A 17171-nucleotide genomic window follows, 5' to 3' on the forward strand; every position below is an offset into this window, starting at 1 on the left:
GCAGGTTTGGGTAAAAAATATTATAAATATTGTATTAATAATATCAAATTTTAAAAAATAAACTATTCTTAAAATATATACACTTTTATCATATAAAATAATCATTTTTTAGTACTTCATTTTTCTAATTTATCAAATGATTTTCTAAAATAAATTCAACACTTATAAACTTCATTATTAAAAAATCAACACTTAATTTTGTAATTTATCAATCAATATTTTACTAAATTTAACTATTTAATAAATTCAAGTATTTTTTAAATAATATTATTTAAATTTGATATAAATAATAATATTATCATATAATAATAAATAAAACAACTATATGAATTCACATTCTAACTCTTTGCTACCCTAGTTCAAAGTTATAAATAACTCAAGATTTAATTATAAGATAATATCTCTTCATAATCTTTTTTAGTTATTGACAACACAAACATCATACAAATATAACTGTTTGAACCCAAGACCTTAAGTGAGAACAATACTTCCTTTAATAACTGAGACCGCTCAATGGGTTAAATAAATTACTTAAATTTATTTAATTAAACTTGATTATTTAACAAAAAAATATAAACCCAATTACCGTATCTATTTTCAAATTCAACACATTCAAACCTAAATTTTAAATTATACACATTAGTTATTAAATAAATAAATAAATTTAATTAAAACTACTTAAATCTAATCTTAAAAATTAAAATTCGTTTCGTTTAATAATTCAATATTCAATCCGAACTCAAATTTTGCATGAATCAAATCCAAACATGGATAATTGGACTAATGCCACTGCTTGTCAAACGACCCAATCCATCTTAAACCTTACATAGCCCAGCAAAACAATTACGATTTGTCTCTTAAGCTTCAGTCTTAACGATGAAAGATTCCGATTTGTCTTCTCCTATTCGACTCAACATCGGTAAACGCTCATACGCCCAGAATTTTGGTTTTAACCTTTTCTATGTTGTGTGTTTTATACTTTTATTTATTCATGTAAATTATCTGCGAGTTACTTTGATTTGTTCTCATGGATTCGTCGCTAAACAAAAACCCATTTCTTCAATTGCAGTTTTATTTTATGCATTGGTTTAATTTCAATTTTCAATCACTTTGATTGATTTTCTGAATTGGGCATTTCACTAATTTTATTTTCTGTTTGGTTGCTGAGAAAATTGATGGAGTAATGTCTGTGTATGGAAACTTGCTGTGCCTATCTGGTTGTCCAAATTATAGTTTTTAAAATGATATTTTTGCTCTACAGTTTTTAAAATGTTTATGATATCAAATATTTTGTAGTTGGTTTAGTTCCGTTACATTAAAATTCAATTCCTTTTGTTCAACCCAAATTCGGGGGCAGGAGGGAAGAAATTGTTTTACTACTATTGATACATTGATCCGCCGTGAGCCTGATTCCATACTGGCTGCTATGTTTAGTGGCCGACATACAGTGTGTCACGATGCTGATAAGGTATACGTACTGTTCTTTTCCATGGCTGAATACTTTTTTTCTTTTTTTAGCTTCGTGGATTTTGGGTTTTATATTCTGCATTTTTCTATGTATACCAAGTGGTGAATCTTTGGTTTTGTTGTGATTGTGGTCCAAAACAGTAAGTTTTGCATTTTCTATTTGTTTAGTGCTGGGATAATTTTCCAATTATGCGCTCACATTTAAGAATGCAAGAAAATGTTATTTTAATGATGTTTGATTTTCTTAATTTGATTTTTTTTGGGGTTTTATAATCCTATTATGCTGTGAATGATTCAATCCATTTGTTTGGTGCCGTATAGTTTTCCTACTTTCCAAATAAATATTTTTGTTTATGGGAAGATTTGATTTTTATATTCATATCGATTAGGTGAAGGTTTTGTTAGTGTTAAATTTATCATGAATGATTTTTATCTAATGTGCATTGTTATTTTTATCGAAGTCTTGTTATCATTTTCACTTTCCAAATGGCTTTGACCATTGATTTTGAGGCTGAAATTGTAGGTTTTGGTGAGCTACATCTTAGGTATCATTTCGGGCAACTGTTTCTGTTTACTTTGACAAGAGTAATGAAACTTTGTTCCATTTACAGCATTATTTATTCACACATCTCAGAAGGAGGACAATGTAAAAAAGTTATCTGCATTTTTTTTTTATATATTGGAGTTCTCTATGTAAAGCAACATTGTTTCTTTACAGATAATTGTATCTCTCGATATTCTTGCAGGGATATGTCTTTGTTGATAGGGATGGTAAGCATTTCCGGCATATTCTAAACTGGTTAAGAGATGGTGTTGTTCCTACCTTGACAGATTCTGATTATTCAGAGCTTATACGAGAGGCAGAATATTACCAGTTACTTGTAAGCCATACTGAAATTTCTACTTCTAGTATCCACTTTTAATTTTGTTTGTCATTCCGTGTCAACCATCTTGACTATTGCTTTTATACGCTGCATGAATCATGATAAATAAAGAAAAAAACAAAAACAAAGGAAAAACTGAAAAGAAGGAAATGCTGCACGGATTACTTTCATGAACATTATTGCATTTTATTCTATGTTCTTTATCTTTTTAAATGTATTAATTTGTTATTGGCAATGTTTTTCATCTAAGTAAAACACATACATGGTAATCTATTATATCCCGTGCTTCTACTCTTGTGATCACTTATCTTTGTTTTCAGTAATGGCCATGTGAAGCATTACTCTTCCAGTCTCTTACCCTTAATGTGCGTTTTGTTCACGGAATGTAAGATTATCTCTGGAAATAAGGTTACAGAATAAGATTACGGTGTTTGGTTGAGGGAATGTAAGATCACAGTGTTTGATTGAGTGAATGTAAGATTACCTTGAAGCTTAATTTACTGATAGTTCGTGTCATATTACTCTTCAAGAAAATCATTTGAGAAAAAAATAACTAAATCGATTAAAATGATCAAAATAATTGATAAATTGGTCTAAAATTTAAGATTTCCTACCTAAGGAATATGTGGTTATGATATTACACCTTTTATTACTCTCTATTCATAATGTGAGATTACAACCTGCCTTTAATGTTGGCAAACCAACCACTGTAATCCTATGCCGGAATGTAATCTTAGATTACGCAAACCAAACGCCCCCTTATAGTTTGTGTCCTAAGTTGTTGTTTAAGTGTGATGCTTGTTTCAGGCAGAATAAAATGTAAATTCTCGACATTTTGTTCAATAACATTATGTTTGTGTATATAATGTCAGGGACTGATAGAAGGAATCAGTTCTGTTCCTAATAAGAGGAAGGAAGAAGACTTGTGTGCGGAATTGACGCGTACTGATATCATCAAGTGTATATAATCTGAAAGAGTTAGATTTCGAGGAGTTAATCTTTCTGGCCTTGATCTGTCTAAGTTGGTAATTATTTCTGATCCCAAATTTTTGCGTTAAAACTCTCGGTTTCTACCGAGCAGAATCTTTCAGCATTTGTGAGACAGACCTGCTAGATGTTGCACTTCAGATTTGTTATCGTTTTTTTAATATTATTATTATTTATCTTTATTTGCACAGGATCTTTCATATGTGGATTTCAGCTTTGCCAGTCTGAAAAATATCTTCTCACGAGCAAATCTTGAATGTGCAAAATTTCGGGTATGTCTTAATTACATTTAGCCATATGTGGATTACATGGTCCATTGGTATCCTCGGTGCTCTATCCTTTTTACCTGATTGATGGATTATGTTTATTCGCTCAATTCTCATCACAGGATGTGGATGCCGAGGGCTCCATCTTTCACAATGCAACTTTGCGTGAGTAAGATACTCAGCTTTATTTTGACGGTTTGTATTGTCTTGTGAATTGTGTTCTCAATGGTTTTATTTTCTCCTAGGGAAGTTGTAAATTTATTGGGGCAAATCTTCCAGGGGCTTTACTAGCTGGGGCTAATCTTAAGAGTGAAAATCCTTACCATCGTTTTACAGTTAGTAAATTTGTTACTATATGTTACTCCTTACATCATATTGATATATCTTCATCAATTTCAATGCTGTAGATGCTTGTTTGATAGCTTGTAGCTTCTGTGGAGCGGATCTCCGTTCTGCATACTTACAGGTGATCATTAAATCAATAGAATGTGCATATCATATCTTACTATTCATAATCTTGTTGGAATATTATCTTGAAATCTTTTGGTTGTTTGAGCCCGTGGTAGATGGACTCAGAGTATCGGATATGGTTATTGTCAACACACATTTTTCGTCCTATAGGATTCAAACTCCTAAAAATAGGATAGAATTTCAGGATTCAAACTCCTAAAAATAGGATGAAATTTTGTTAGGATTCAAACTCCTAAAAATAGGATAGAGTTCTACTATTATTTAAATTCCTAAAGATAGGATCCACAAGCACTATAAATAGCCATTGTAACTCACCATTGTAACGGACGATTTACACATAAAACATAGAGGAAAGCACGGGAAGATACAAAGGCAAAACTATTGTAAAGGATTCGAAAAAGAAATAAAAGGTAGCATTTTCTTTTTTCTTTCTTTTGCATGTGCACGTTATTTTTCTTGAGATTTGGTTCGAATAACCCAAAACGTGGGTTGCGCCGATGACCAAAATGGGTGGGGTTTCGAAGTTTCGAACCTAGATCTACCCCGAGGCTTATTTTTAAAAACCGGTTTGATTTTCGGTTAAAGGAGGGGAAGAACTTTTTAAAAAAATCTATATTAGTCCCTTTATTTATTATATGAATATTTTATTCATTTATTTTTATTATTCATGTTATTATTATTATATGTATATATATATATATAATTATTTTCATTTATTTTTTTACTATATTTTATTATTATTATATATATATATATTTATTTAATATTTTACTTATAAGTCTAATATTACTATATATATATTATAATTATCTTTATCTAGTCGTATATATTTTTTATACTTTTAATAGTTTATTTATATACCTATTATTAAATATATATATTCTTAATTATTTTTATTTGATTATTTCTTTATTTATGTAATATATCTTATAACTTTATAATTTTATATTATTTTTGTTTTTTTATTCATTATTATTATATTATTATTTTCTTTGAAAAAAATATTGTGTCTTTATCATTATCATTATTAAACATTATATTATATACTACTAACCTAGATGGTCCATTTTTTTTGTCTTATTTCTTACTAAAGCCCCCCACTTTCGGTGAATTGGGAGGGTAGCTTTTCTATTTTTAAGTATTTAGTGTATATATAGCTTATTTATTTTATTAATACTTTGATATATATATATATATATATATATATATATATATATATATATATACTTTACTATTATTTTCTTACTTATTTATTTTATTTATTTTATTTTTCCCTTGTATCTTATTTGTTTTCTTTACATTGTTTATCTAACACATTTCTCGATTCTTTTTAAAGGATATTTTCAAATTAATCAAGGGTAAGTAATTAGGATTGAAACTTTACCTTTTAATTTAACTTGTTATTTTTCTTAATTAAGACAACTGGAAATTACGTAGTACCGAAAGGGCGGTTCAAGGGTGCTAATCCTTCCTTAACCGTAACCGACTCCCGAGCCCGACATATTTCTGGTAAGACGCAGATCAGGTAAGAAATAGGGTATCCGATCAACCCATTTATTTTTAAATAAATGATCGGTGGCGACTCCAATCCACATTTTTCTAAGTCGAAGCCCAATTTCGGGAACCAACCGAAAGACGGTTACGACAGCTTGGCGACTCCGCTGGGGATTCTCAAGTGAGTCAGGCTAAGGTAATTTTCAGTTGTCTTTTTAACGAAAAGGGTAAGTTTAAATTTTAAGGTAACATTTCGATCCTTATTGCTTACTTTTGATTATATTTTTTCGAGTAAATAGTTGTACTAACCGTTTTCTCAATGATTTCAGCCCTTAAAGTCTTTTTTCATCTAAGGCTATAAACTCGAGCTCCGAACCCGTTTTAAGTGGGGGTGAAAGCGACGCATTCGTGTGAATTTATTCACCGCATATGCCTAGCAAGTAGCCTTCGGGATTCATATACCTTATGTCTTCGTGTGAATTTATTCTCCGCATAGACATAAGGGAATGTGTCCTCTCGAGTTTAACTTAGTCCACACAAGCCTGTGATGGGTTTAGAACTAAGGGTCTGGCAAGCCCAAGGGGGCACCAGCAAGGAGAACTCGGGTACCGTTTTTTTAGCACCTAAACCGGGAGACTTTGAAGAATTAGAGCTTACCCCAAAACCTCATTTCAAATTCTAGGATGCCAGAATTATTTCATGCTTTACTTTCTGTTCAAAGCATGTGAACTAGACAAATATGCGGTTAGGATTTGTTTGAAATTAGCATGCGAGATAGAGATCATGTCCGAGTAGGAATACTAAGCATGTTCGGGTAGATATCATGTGGGGTAGGATTTTTCATTTTATTATTTTGATTTACCTCACTAATTTTTTATTTTGTCCTCTTTTTTTTGTTTTCATCATTTGCATCATAACAAGAGGCTATTGATCCCTAAAAAGGTATTTGTTACACAAAATAATCTGAATTAATGGATAAAAGTGTTGTAATACAAGAGATTAAAAACTCCGAGGTACGATTATGGTCCGAGAAGACTCAGAAGGAAAAGAGAGATAGTCTTCAAGGAAGCTATGTGTCAGAGCTAGTTAGTTACGCCTCTATCAGCCTAAAACAGAATAATGTGCAAGAACTTCGAGACATCTGAGATAATTGGAAGAATGATCGGAAACAGAAGTTCAGTCAGCGGTATGGTGACATTGCACTTTTGCTTCATGTTAAAACCGATGAGCCCTTAATCAGAGTCTTGGTTCAATTTTGGAACCTGGGATACAGTTGCTTCACTTTTAACCAGGAGGACATGGTACCTACCATCGAGGAGTATACTACACTATTGCACTGTGAAAGCATTAAACTGGAGCGAGCCTACATCAAACACATCAAGAGTCAGCCTTTCAAGAACGGACTGGCTAAGATTATAGGAGTTGATGAAAAATGGGTGACTGACCGACTCCGAAACAAAGGTAACGGGCAAGGAATTGAGTGGATCCACATAAGGGAACTAATGAAGGACCAACCTGATGAATGGAAGACTATAGACCTTTTTGCACTAGGTCTGTATGGCTTGATCATCTTTTCGAAGGTTTTGGGATGCATTGACGCAGCCGTGGTGGAACTGTTTGAGCAACTTCCGAAACGAGTCAACCCAGCACCGACTATCTCAGTCGAGACCTTTTGGTCTCTCAACCATTGCCGAAGAGCTGGCGGAGGTAGATTCATTGGATGTGTTCAATTCCTTCAAGTCTGGATTCACATCCACTTTTGGAAGACTAATGGGGTTGCCTACTGTAGATTTAGCACTACGTATTCACCTTTGAGAGAGTTCATCACCATGACAGGACATGAAGGCGCTTCAAAAGAGAAATGGATGAAAGTATTCACTCATCTTCAGGACTGGGATATTACCTGGAGAGCCCCCTGGTTGTTCCTCAGTGATGTTCTTTTCAAGTGTGGGAATTCTGACACTATGACCCTATTTGGACTTTGAGGTGCAGTTGGGTATGCTCTGTTGTTGGCACTTAGACAGTATGGGGCACATCAGTTTGTCCCAGCAAAATATGGATTATCTATATCAGAGTTTATGTATCACGGTGACAGTTATAAGAAGATGATCAAAGAAGCAGTCGAGTCATGGAAGAAAGTATCTCAGATGGATGTCTAGAAGATTTAGTCCGAACATACCTTTTATTGTTTTTATGTCTCTTACAAGATAAAACATTTTTGTTTGAATAAGGATTATTTATAATAATGGACACTTTTCTGGATCAATGCCTCGAACATTTCATGCATTCTTGTATTTTGCATTTTTGCCTTTTTGCATTTTCATCTACATTTTAAGCATTTTCACAAACATGAAATTAAGTCGTGAAGGGCTCGATGAAGCAAATTTAACCACATGGAAGCAAGATTGTAACAGTAGGAGCCTGATCAGCTGATTGTAGGACAAAGCTTGCCAGGATGATCTAAGTAAAGAATCCCCATATCCTAAGGGCCACGATGTTGAAGCTGCTAGTTGTTACCACGTAAGAAGCCCCAAACATTCCTCTGAAACCTGTAAGGCGCTTGCCGAAGAAGGGGGCATGGCATATACCATTTGCACTTAGAGGATTGTTTTGTTTGAACACGTCTTTGATCTTTCGCTTAATCTGTTAAACGATTGAATTTATGCTACTTTCTAAGGTGGAGCAATTGAACAAATTTTAATCTTTAATTTTTCGAATATTAAATGAATTAAGGATTCTTTTAATTTTTTCAAGAATTATAGATTTTTGACATATGACAAGATTAGACCTTTCTTATCCTGTCTCAAACCCCCAAAATGAAATACCCTGATCAAAAAGACCAAATTTTGACATTACATCCCTTTAAATTCTTGAACATTGCCTTTACCTTTATGATACACCCATACCTTTCTTTGAGTCAATAAGATCACACAACTGTCTTTTTAGACCCAAAATTAACCTTTTTTACCATTAAAACTCAAGGCATTGAGTTGTTCATTTGAACATGAGCATTCTTCCAAGATATAATTTGGGGCATCTCGCCGGGAGCCTGAACATTGAGACATGATGGGAGCAAGGAGCAGAAAAAACAATTCATTTGAAATAATTATATCATGCATTAATTGCACTGTTTTCATGTGAATATAATTAATCCTAAAATTCTATCCCCCTGGGGATACCTCTTCTGTGAAGACTTATATGTATGAAATGATGAACGGCTTTCTTTCTTTATCCCTTCACAACAGGAGAAAATATATATCCCTTGCGTCCTCTTTTGAGCCTATAGTATTTTTTTTCTTCTGATTCAACCCTAACCAAGGATCACCCTCCATACTGGGGGGCAAGGTGGAGAAAATCTGCTCACATGAGTGAAGACATTGATTCAGATGAGATACCGAAAGGTGAACCAAATGCCAAGTGCGATGATTCAATCAGAACAAAAAGGGCAAAAAGAAAAAAAGAAAAGAAGCAAAAAAGGAAAAAACAAGAACAAAAATAAAAAAGGGAACAAAAAACACATGCAAAAATTCCCTAAAGACAAATGGTGCATCAAGCTTCAATGAGATTGATCAAGCACAATCATTCCTGAATCACTGAATCCCTTCACTCAAAGATCATAGAGCATCAAGAGAAAGAGACATTTTGAGCAAGACAAGATCGATGGCATCAGAATGAATTGATCCTTGGTTCAATACCCTGAAACACTTATTTGGGCATATTTATCATTTTCTTTCATAACCACGAACCCTGGCCTACATTACGTGCCTTAAAAGTCCCTTCTATCATACATGGATTTCTAAACAGAAGAGACTATCTTCAGATTTCATCCCGCCCATCAGGATTAATCTTTGTTTGCAAAAAAAAAAACAATGTAATTAATGTATGGTAGAGAAAAATAACAAAGGGGGGTTCAAGACGTAAATCCTGAATAACGTCTTGAAACCCAAAGGAGGATTCGAGTTGAAAACCTGAAAAGGCGGCTCGAATATAAAAATTGTGCAACTGAAGAGATCACACAAATTCCTTGATAAGGCATCGCACAATCCGAGTGTGACAACGAAGGTTGGGAGTCAGAGAACACTTCCAGTAGAGAAGCATGCAAGCTACCCCATCAATCCTTTGAGCATCAAATATCAAACCTTTGAGCATCAAATGCGAAACCTTTGACCAAACACAATGACCTGAGACTTTTTATCCTTTCCTTACTTGACCATCTCTCAAAGATAGCTTTGATCTTGACACTTGTCAAATAGCTATAATTTATTGAAGGATTAACATTGTAATTAATTCTTTGATATCCAATGAACTCTGGCTTTATGATTCGTCTCAATTGTAAAACCGTGAAAGGGGAAATATTTTTAAAACTTGGGATTAAACATTTTTTGAAACTCTTTTAATTGATATTAAAAGAGAAAGAAAAACATTTTTTTCAAACAAGACAGTCTCTCTAGAGTGGATCTTGGTAAATGACATGTGACTCTTAGACACAAAACTCATGCTCAGAATCAATGCTGAAGCAAGAAATGAGGAACATTTTGGGCATCTTTGAAGATTCAACATGAAATATTGGGGTATTTTTTTGGGCATCTTTGGGGATTCAACATCCTAATGCGAATTATCAGGCCTTTTTCAAGAGATAAAATATAACCAATTCATGTTATATGCATCTTATGCATACATTTTAGAGCATCATTTTTTCCCACATACATAATTTTTGCAGATTTTAGAGTCAAGTTTCGACTTCAAGACGAAGGATACTCGATTCAAAAGCACCTTTACAGATTGATGTCGGTTGCTTAGCTCAGCAGCAAGAAGCTACACTTCAACCAACTCGACAGATAGAAAGATCGACATTCATTTTCAGATTCGACATTTCCAATATAAATTTGTCTCGCTTGAGACAATCTCATTTAATGCAGATGATTATCTCACTTGAGATTGCTTTTTTAAAACAGACTTTGTCTCACTTGGGACTGTTTTACTCGAAAGAAGATTTATTTCACTCATGATTGTTTTTCTTAAAACAAGATTTGTCTCGCTTGAGATCGTTTTCACTAGAAGAGTTTTGTCTCTCTTGAGACAGTTTCCCTTGAAACAAATTTTGTCTCTCTTGAGACAGTTTCTCTTGAAACAAATTTCGTCTATCTTGAGACAGTTTCCCTTGAAATAAATTTTGTCTCTCTTAAGACAGTTTCCCTTGAAACAAAATATTTGAATATGTTTTCTTTGAAACAAATACCGTTTCTCTTGAGACAGTTTCTTTTGGAACTAAGTTTTGTCTCTCTTGAGACAGTTTCTCTTGAAACAATTTTCGTCTATCTTGAGACAGTTTCCCTTGAAACAAAATCTTTGAATTTATTTCTCCTAAAACAAATTTTGTCTCCCTTGAGGCAGTTACTCTTGAAACACAAAATCTTCAAATTTATTTCCCTTAAAACATAATTTTGTTTCCCTTGAGACCATTTCTCATGAAACAACATATATCTTTGAGATCGTTTCCCTTGAAACGAATTCTATCTCTTTCAAGACAACTTCTTTTGAAGCATCATCTGAACCGTTACACTCAGCTCAGGCACATACTTGAGATGGTCGAGAAGCATTTCTCAAATCAAAAATAGAATGTGCACATCAGATTTGAACATTTGAAGAATTCAAGATCAGGGATCAAAATTTGAAGATTCAAGAATCAAGATTCCAGATAGGCAACTGGAGATCGAGATTTCTCTCCAGAGCCCTAAGATAACATATGTTACATATGCATTTTAGGCACACCTAAGAGCATTGCATCCATAGCATCACATATATGCATAACTTTTTCAGGTTTTAGGCAGAGTCAATTTCAACTTCGCGGCGAAGGATATTGAATTCAAAGCGACACGATTTGCTCGAAAGTGGATTTCAACTTCACGACGAAGGATATCTAGCTCGAAGCCAAACTTCACAATAAAGGGGTCTCCACGGTTTCAACTTCACGGCGAAGGGAATTGTGTCCACCCGCAACATACAATACTTGGATTTCAACTTCACGACGAAGGATATTCAAGTCAAGGCTCAACTTCACAACGAAGGGGCCATCTGCGATTTCAACTCCACGAAGGAGGATATCGTGGCACTCGAGGCAACACAAGTTCAACTTCACAACGAAGGGACGGCTGGTTGTCAACAAACAACTTCTCAATTTCAGAGCCAATTTCAACTTCACAACGAAGGATATTGGACTCCAGATAACGCAATTTCAACGTCACAATGAAGGATATTGGACTTCAGACAACGCAAGTTCAACTTCACGACGAAGGGACCGCTGCCTGTCAACAACAACTTCTCAATTTCAGAGCTAATTTCAATTTCACAATGAAGGATATTGGACTTCAAACAACGCAAGTTCAACTTCACGATGAAGGGACCGCTGCTTGTCAACAACAACTTCTCAATTTCAGAGCCAATTTCAACTTCACAACGAAGGATATTGGACTCCAGACAACGCAAGTTCAACTTCACGACGAAGGGACCGCTGCTTGTCAACAACAACTTCTCAATTTCAGAGCCAATTTCAACTTCACAACGAAGGATATTGGACTTTAGACAATGCAAGTTCAACTTCACGATGAAGGGACCGCTGCTTGTCAACAACAACTTCCCAATCTCAGAGCCAATTTCAACTTCACAACGAAGGATATTGGACTCCAGACAATGCAAGTTCAACTTCACGACGAAGGGACCGCTGCTTGTCAACAACAACTTCCCAATCTCAGAGCCAATTTCAACTTCACAACGAAGGATATTGGACTCCAGACAACGCAAGTTCAACTTCACGACGAAGGGACCACTGCTTGTCAACAAAATTTCATTCAGATTCAATTTCAACTTCACAACGAAGGATATTGGACTCGAGACAACACAAGTTCAACTTCACAACGAATGGAAGGTTGGTTGTCAACAAACAATTTCCCGGTTCCAGAGCCAATTTCAACTTCACGACGGAGGATATTGGACTTGGAACAATGCTACTTACTTGGATTTCAACTTCACGACGAAGGATATCCAACTCAAAGAAGGATTATCTGCCATCAAAATTGTCGAGTTCGACTCCATTCAGCTCGATGACACATCAATCGCACTACTTTTCGGTTGCAGTCGAGGTTTTCAAGTCGAGAAGAGGACCTGGGTTAGCCGTGCCTTAGTGACAAGCAACCATTTTCAAACAACATAGCTTAAGTCAAGAAAAAGCTATCTGCCAATGAAGATTTCTGAGTTTAATTCCGATCCAAGGTCTTTAAACCGAGAAGAAGACCGAAGGGTAACGGGAAGCCACGTGGCGATTCAAATTCCGAACTACGGCTTTAATTTCATATCATTTCAAGATGAACTCGACTTCACGATGGAGGAGTCATCCGTAACTCAATTCGACAGGGAGTTATTGAAACATCAGAGTTAATTTTCAACTCCACTGAACGAAAAGTGTCTTTTAATCTTTGCCCTATCCCCGTTACACGACTATGGGCAAAGAGGGGCAGCTGTCAACACACATTTTTCGTCCTACTAGGATTCAAATCCTAAAAATAAGATAGAATTTCAGGATTCAAACTCCTAAAAATAGGATGAAATTTTGTTAGGATTCAAACTCCTAAAAATAGGATAGAGTTCTACTATTATTTAAATTCCTAAAGATAGGATCCACAAGCACTATAAATAGTCATTGTAACTCACCATTGTAACGGACGATTTACACATAAAACATAGAGGAAAGCACGGGAAGATACAAAGGCAAAAACTATTGTAAAGGATTCGAAAAGGAAATAAAAGGTAGCATTTTCTTTTTCTTTCTTTTGCATGTGCACGTTATTTTTCTTGAGATTTGGTTCGAATAACCCAAAACGTGGGTTGCGCCGATGACCAAAATGGGTGGGGTTTCGAAGTTTCGAACCTAGATCTACCCCAAGGCTTATTTTTAAAAACTGGTTTGATTTTCGGTTAAAGGAGGGGAAGAGCTTTTTAAAAAAAATCTATATTAGTCCCTTTATTTATTATATGAATATTTTATTCATTTATTTTTATTATTCATGTTATTATTATTATATGTATATATATATATAAATTATTTTCATTTATTTTTTTACTATATTTTATTATTATATATATATATTTATTTAATATTTTACTTATAAGTCTAATATTACTATATATATTTATAATTATCTTTATCTAGTCGTATATATTTTTATACTTTTAATAGTTTATTTATATACCTATTATTAAATATATATATTTTTAATTATTTTTATTTGATTATTTCTTTATTTATGTAATATATCTTATAACTTTATAATTTTATATTATTTTATATTATTTTTGTTTTTTTATTCATTATTATTATATTATTATTTTCTTTGAAAAAAATATTGTGTCTTTATCATTATCATTATTAAACATTATATTATATACTACTAACCTAGATGATCCATTTTTTTTGTCTTATTTCTTACTAAAGCCCCCACTTTCGGTGAATTGGGAGGGTAGCTTTTCTATTTTAAGTATTTAGTGTATATATATAGCTTATTTATTTTATTAATACTTTGATATATATATATATTTTTTTTTTCTTTTTTCAAATATTACTATATATAATTATTACTTTACTATTATTTTCTTACTTATTTATTTTATTTATTTTATTTTTCCCTTGTATCTTATTTGTTTTCTTTACCTTGTTTATCTAACACATTTCTCGATTCTTTTTAAAGGATATTTTCAAATTAATCAAGGGTAAGTAATTAGGATTGAAACTTTACCTTTTAATTTAACTTGTTATTTTTCTTAATTAAGACAATTGGAAATTACGTAGTACCGAAAGGGCGGTTCAAGGGTGCTAATCTTTCCTTAACCGTAACCGACTCCCGAGCCCGACATATTTCTGGTAAGACGCAGATCAGGTAAGAAATAGGGTATCCGATCAACCCATTTATTTTTAAATAAATGATCGGTGGCGACTCCAATCCACATTTTTCTAAGTCGAAGCCCAATTCCGGGAACCAACCGAAAGACGGTTACGACAGTTATGTTCAAATTTTTTTTTTCATATATTTTCGATGTTCATGTCCAAATATGTGTCCAATACCATTGTCGGATAGGGGTGTGCAGATTAACCTGTAACATTAACCAATATAACTGTTATATTTAACAGATTAATTAACTTAACCGTTAAGGCTAAACGGTTTTGGTTAACCAAATTGCTAAAAGTGACGGTTGACGGTTACGGTTACGGATTGATAAATGGGCAACCATCGGCTGATCGCTATTTAATTTTAGATGTATATTTTTAAAGGAAAAATAGAAGTATAATGGTTTGTTTTATGTTTGTTAAAGATTTGTCTTCTATTGCTATGTGCTGAACTTTGTAGTATGATTAATGATGGTGTATTTTATGTTGTGTTGAAACTTTAAACTTATACATGAGTATGTAGAATGTAGATGTACTAATTACTAGTATTAGTATGTACTTTTTTTTTTGAACTAATTATGGAGTTTGTGTTTATTTAAGTACTTATTTCTGAAAATTTTTATATAATATTTTTTCCAGAGGTAGTTTCATTATGCTAAAAAAAACAGTGAACATTTGAAAAAGAAATTTGTAAAAGGTTACATGTTATTCTGTAACCCAACTGTTAATAACAGTTAACCGTTAGCGATTAACCGTTTCTTAACCGTTAGGTCACGATTAGTAAAATTCAAAGTCACTATAACTGTTAACTGGACTATTTGGGTTAAACGGTATGGTAATACGGTTAACTAACCGCGAACACCCCTAGACTGTCAGACATAAGTACCATGGGGAAATGAAAGTCTGTAACATAGGCTTGACTTAGAATGGCATCCTTTGGATAGATTGATTAATTTAGATTTATAAGTTTGACTAATTGCTGTTTTCTGCCTGGCCTATGCTTAACCGCTGGGTTATTTAGTCTGCTGATCTTACTGATGCCAACTTAGAGGGAGCTAATCTTGAAGGAGCAAATTGAAAGGTAACTCCATGGACATAGATAATGCATGATCATTCGTTACAAACCATCTTGTCCCGAATCCCGTTACCTAGAGCAAGCTTGAAGACCGATAAGGGAACTTGAATAATTCTTTTGTTCTTTCCATTGACGATCAGTTTGTTGTGATTACATGTTTCTCAGGGTGCAAAATTAAGTAATGCTAATCTGTAGGATGCGAACATGCAAAGGGTTTATTTACGACATGTGAATCTTCATGATACAGTAAGTGAATGTTTAGACTTTGTTGTTGACATGGATCAAAGTGAAAGTATATTCTCATTTGTTATATATAAGCTTCATCAAACTGGACTTCATTTGTAATTTGGTTTTCATCAGCATTTGGAAGGTGCAAAGCTTGATGGTGCTAACTTGCATGGAGCAATCAGGTGGTGATTTGGAGTTGTGAAATGTTTATGAAACTTCACTTGGGTTGCAATAAAGATGACGGTGAAAATCGGGATGACTATTCAATCGGATTGAGTCGATTGAAAAAAGAAATTAGAGTTAGTCGAGTTTATGGGTACCTTTTTATCATATAAACTTTATTAAAAAATCTTTCAAATCGAAAGAAGTTGATGAAATTCGAGTAGAGTGAATCGTTTCTTTCACTAAATTTAAAATTTAAATGTTATTATATAAGGTAAGAAACATCTTTAATATCTAAATTATTACTTTTGTTTTATTTTGATACTTAATTTTTTTTTTATTTTTTTAAAACCATACATAATGTCCAGTTTATGTTTCAATTTGGTACTTGTCGTTAAAAGTTAACATAAATGTAGATGCGGCTTTCTTTTTTATTTTTTTCCAATGATGGCGTGACATTATCTTATGTGGTATGTTAACATAATTGTTAAGTTTGGATATAAATTAAATATTGTTAACTAAAATATTGTTAACATAATTGTTAACTAAAATGAAATATAAATTAAATATTAGATATGATTTTGAAAGAAAAAAAATAAAGTTTGGATATCAAAATTGAATAAAAATAATAGTTTAGATACTAAATGTGTAGTTTATTCTTGTTCATATATTATTGTACTATTTATTCTAGTTTAAATAATTCTCTAGTTATATATTTGCATGTGTTAATAAGTTTGTAATGTTAATTAATAAATTCAATTTCTTTTAAAATTAAATACCATATTTATGTTATTTTTTAAAAGAATGTATTTTAAAGAAAATATTAATGATAATATAAAGGAGTTGAAAAATTAATGGAAAGAAAGAACTTGTAAAGAGATAAAGTAAAATAATAATTTGAATAACACATGAAATTGAGAGGTTAAATTGTACAAAGAAAAAAGAGTTATTGTCAAAATGAGTAATTAAAGTAACAAAAGCGGAATTGAAGAAATAAAATCATAGATTAAATCATAAAACAATTGAATTACTTAATTAAAGAAAATATTGAATTTTTAATTTTTTAAAATTATTTGAACTACAAATCTACTTATCTGTTGATACACATTCTCAAATCCATCCTCGCCATTTACTTATCTGTTGAAATTAGAAGTCAGATCAAGGAGAACAATGACAATAATTCTTTACATAAGCCCCAA

General features: G+C 32.8%; 1 pseudogene; it reads left to right on the forward strand.

Moving 5' to 3' along the window:
- The first annotated feature begins 876 nt into the window (after positions 1-876).
- On the forward strand, positions 877-16086 carry LOC120148653 (annotated as a pseudogene).
- Positions 16087-17171: the final 1085 nt, after the last annotated feature.

The sequence above is a fragment of the Hibiscus syriacus genome, unplaced genomic scaffold, assembly GCF_006381635.1.
Source record: "Hibiscus syriacus cultivar Baekdansim isolate YM2019G1 unplaced genomic scaffold, ASM638163v2 tig00110984_pilon, whole genome shotgun sequence".
Taxonomy (NCBI): Eukaryota; Viridiplantae; Streptophyta; class Magnoliopsida; order Malvales; family Malvaceae; genus Hibiscus; species Hibiscus syriacus.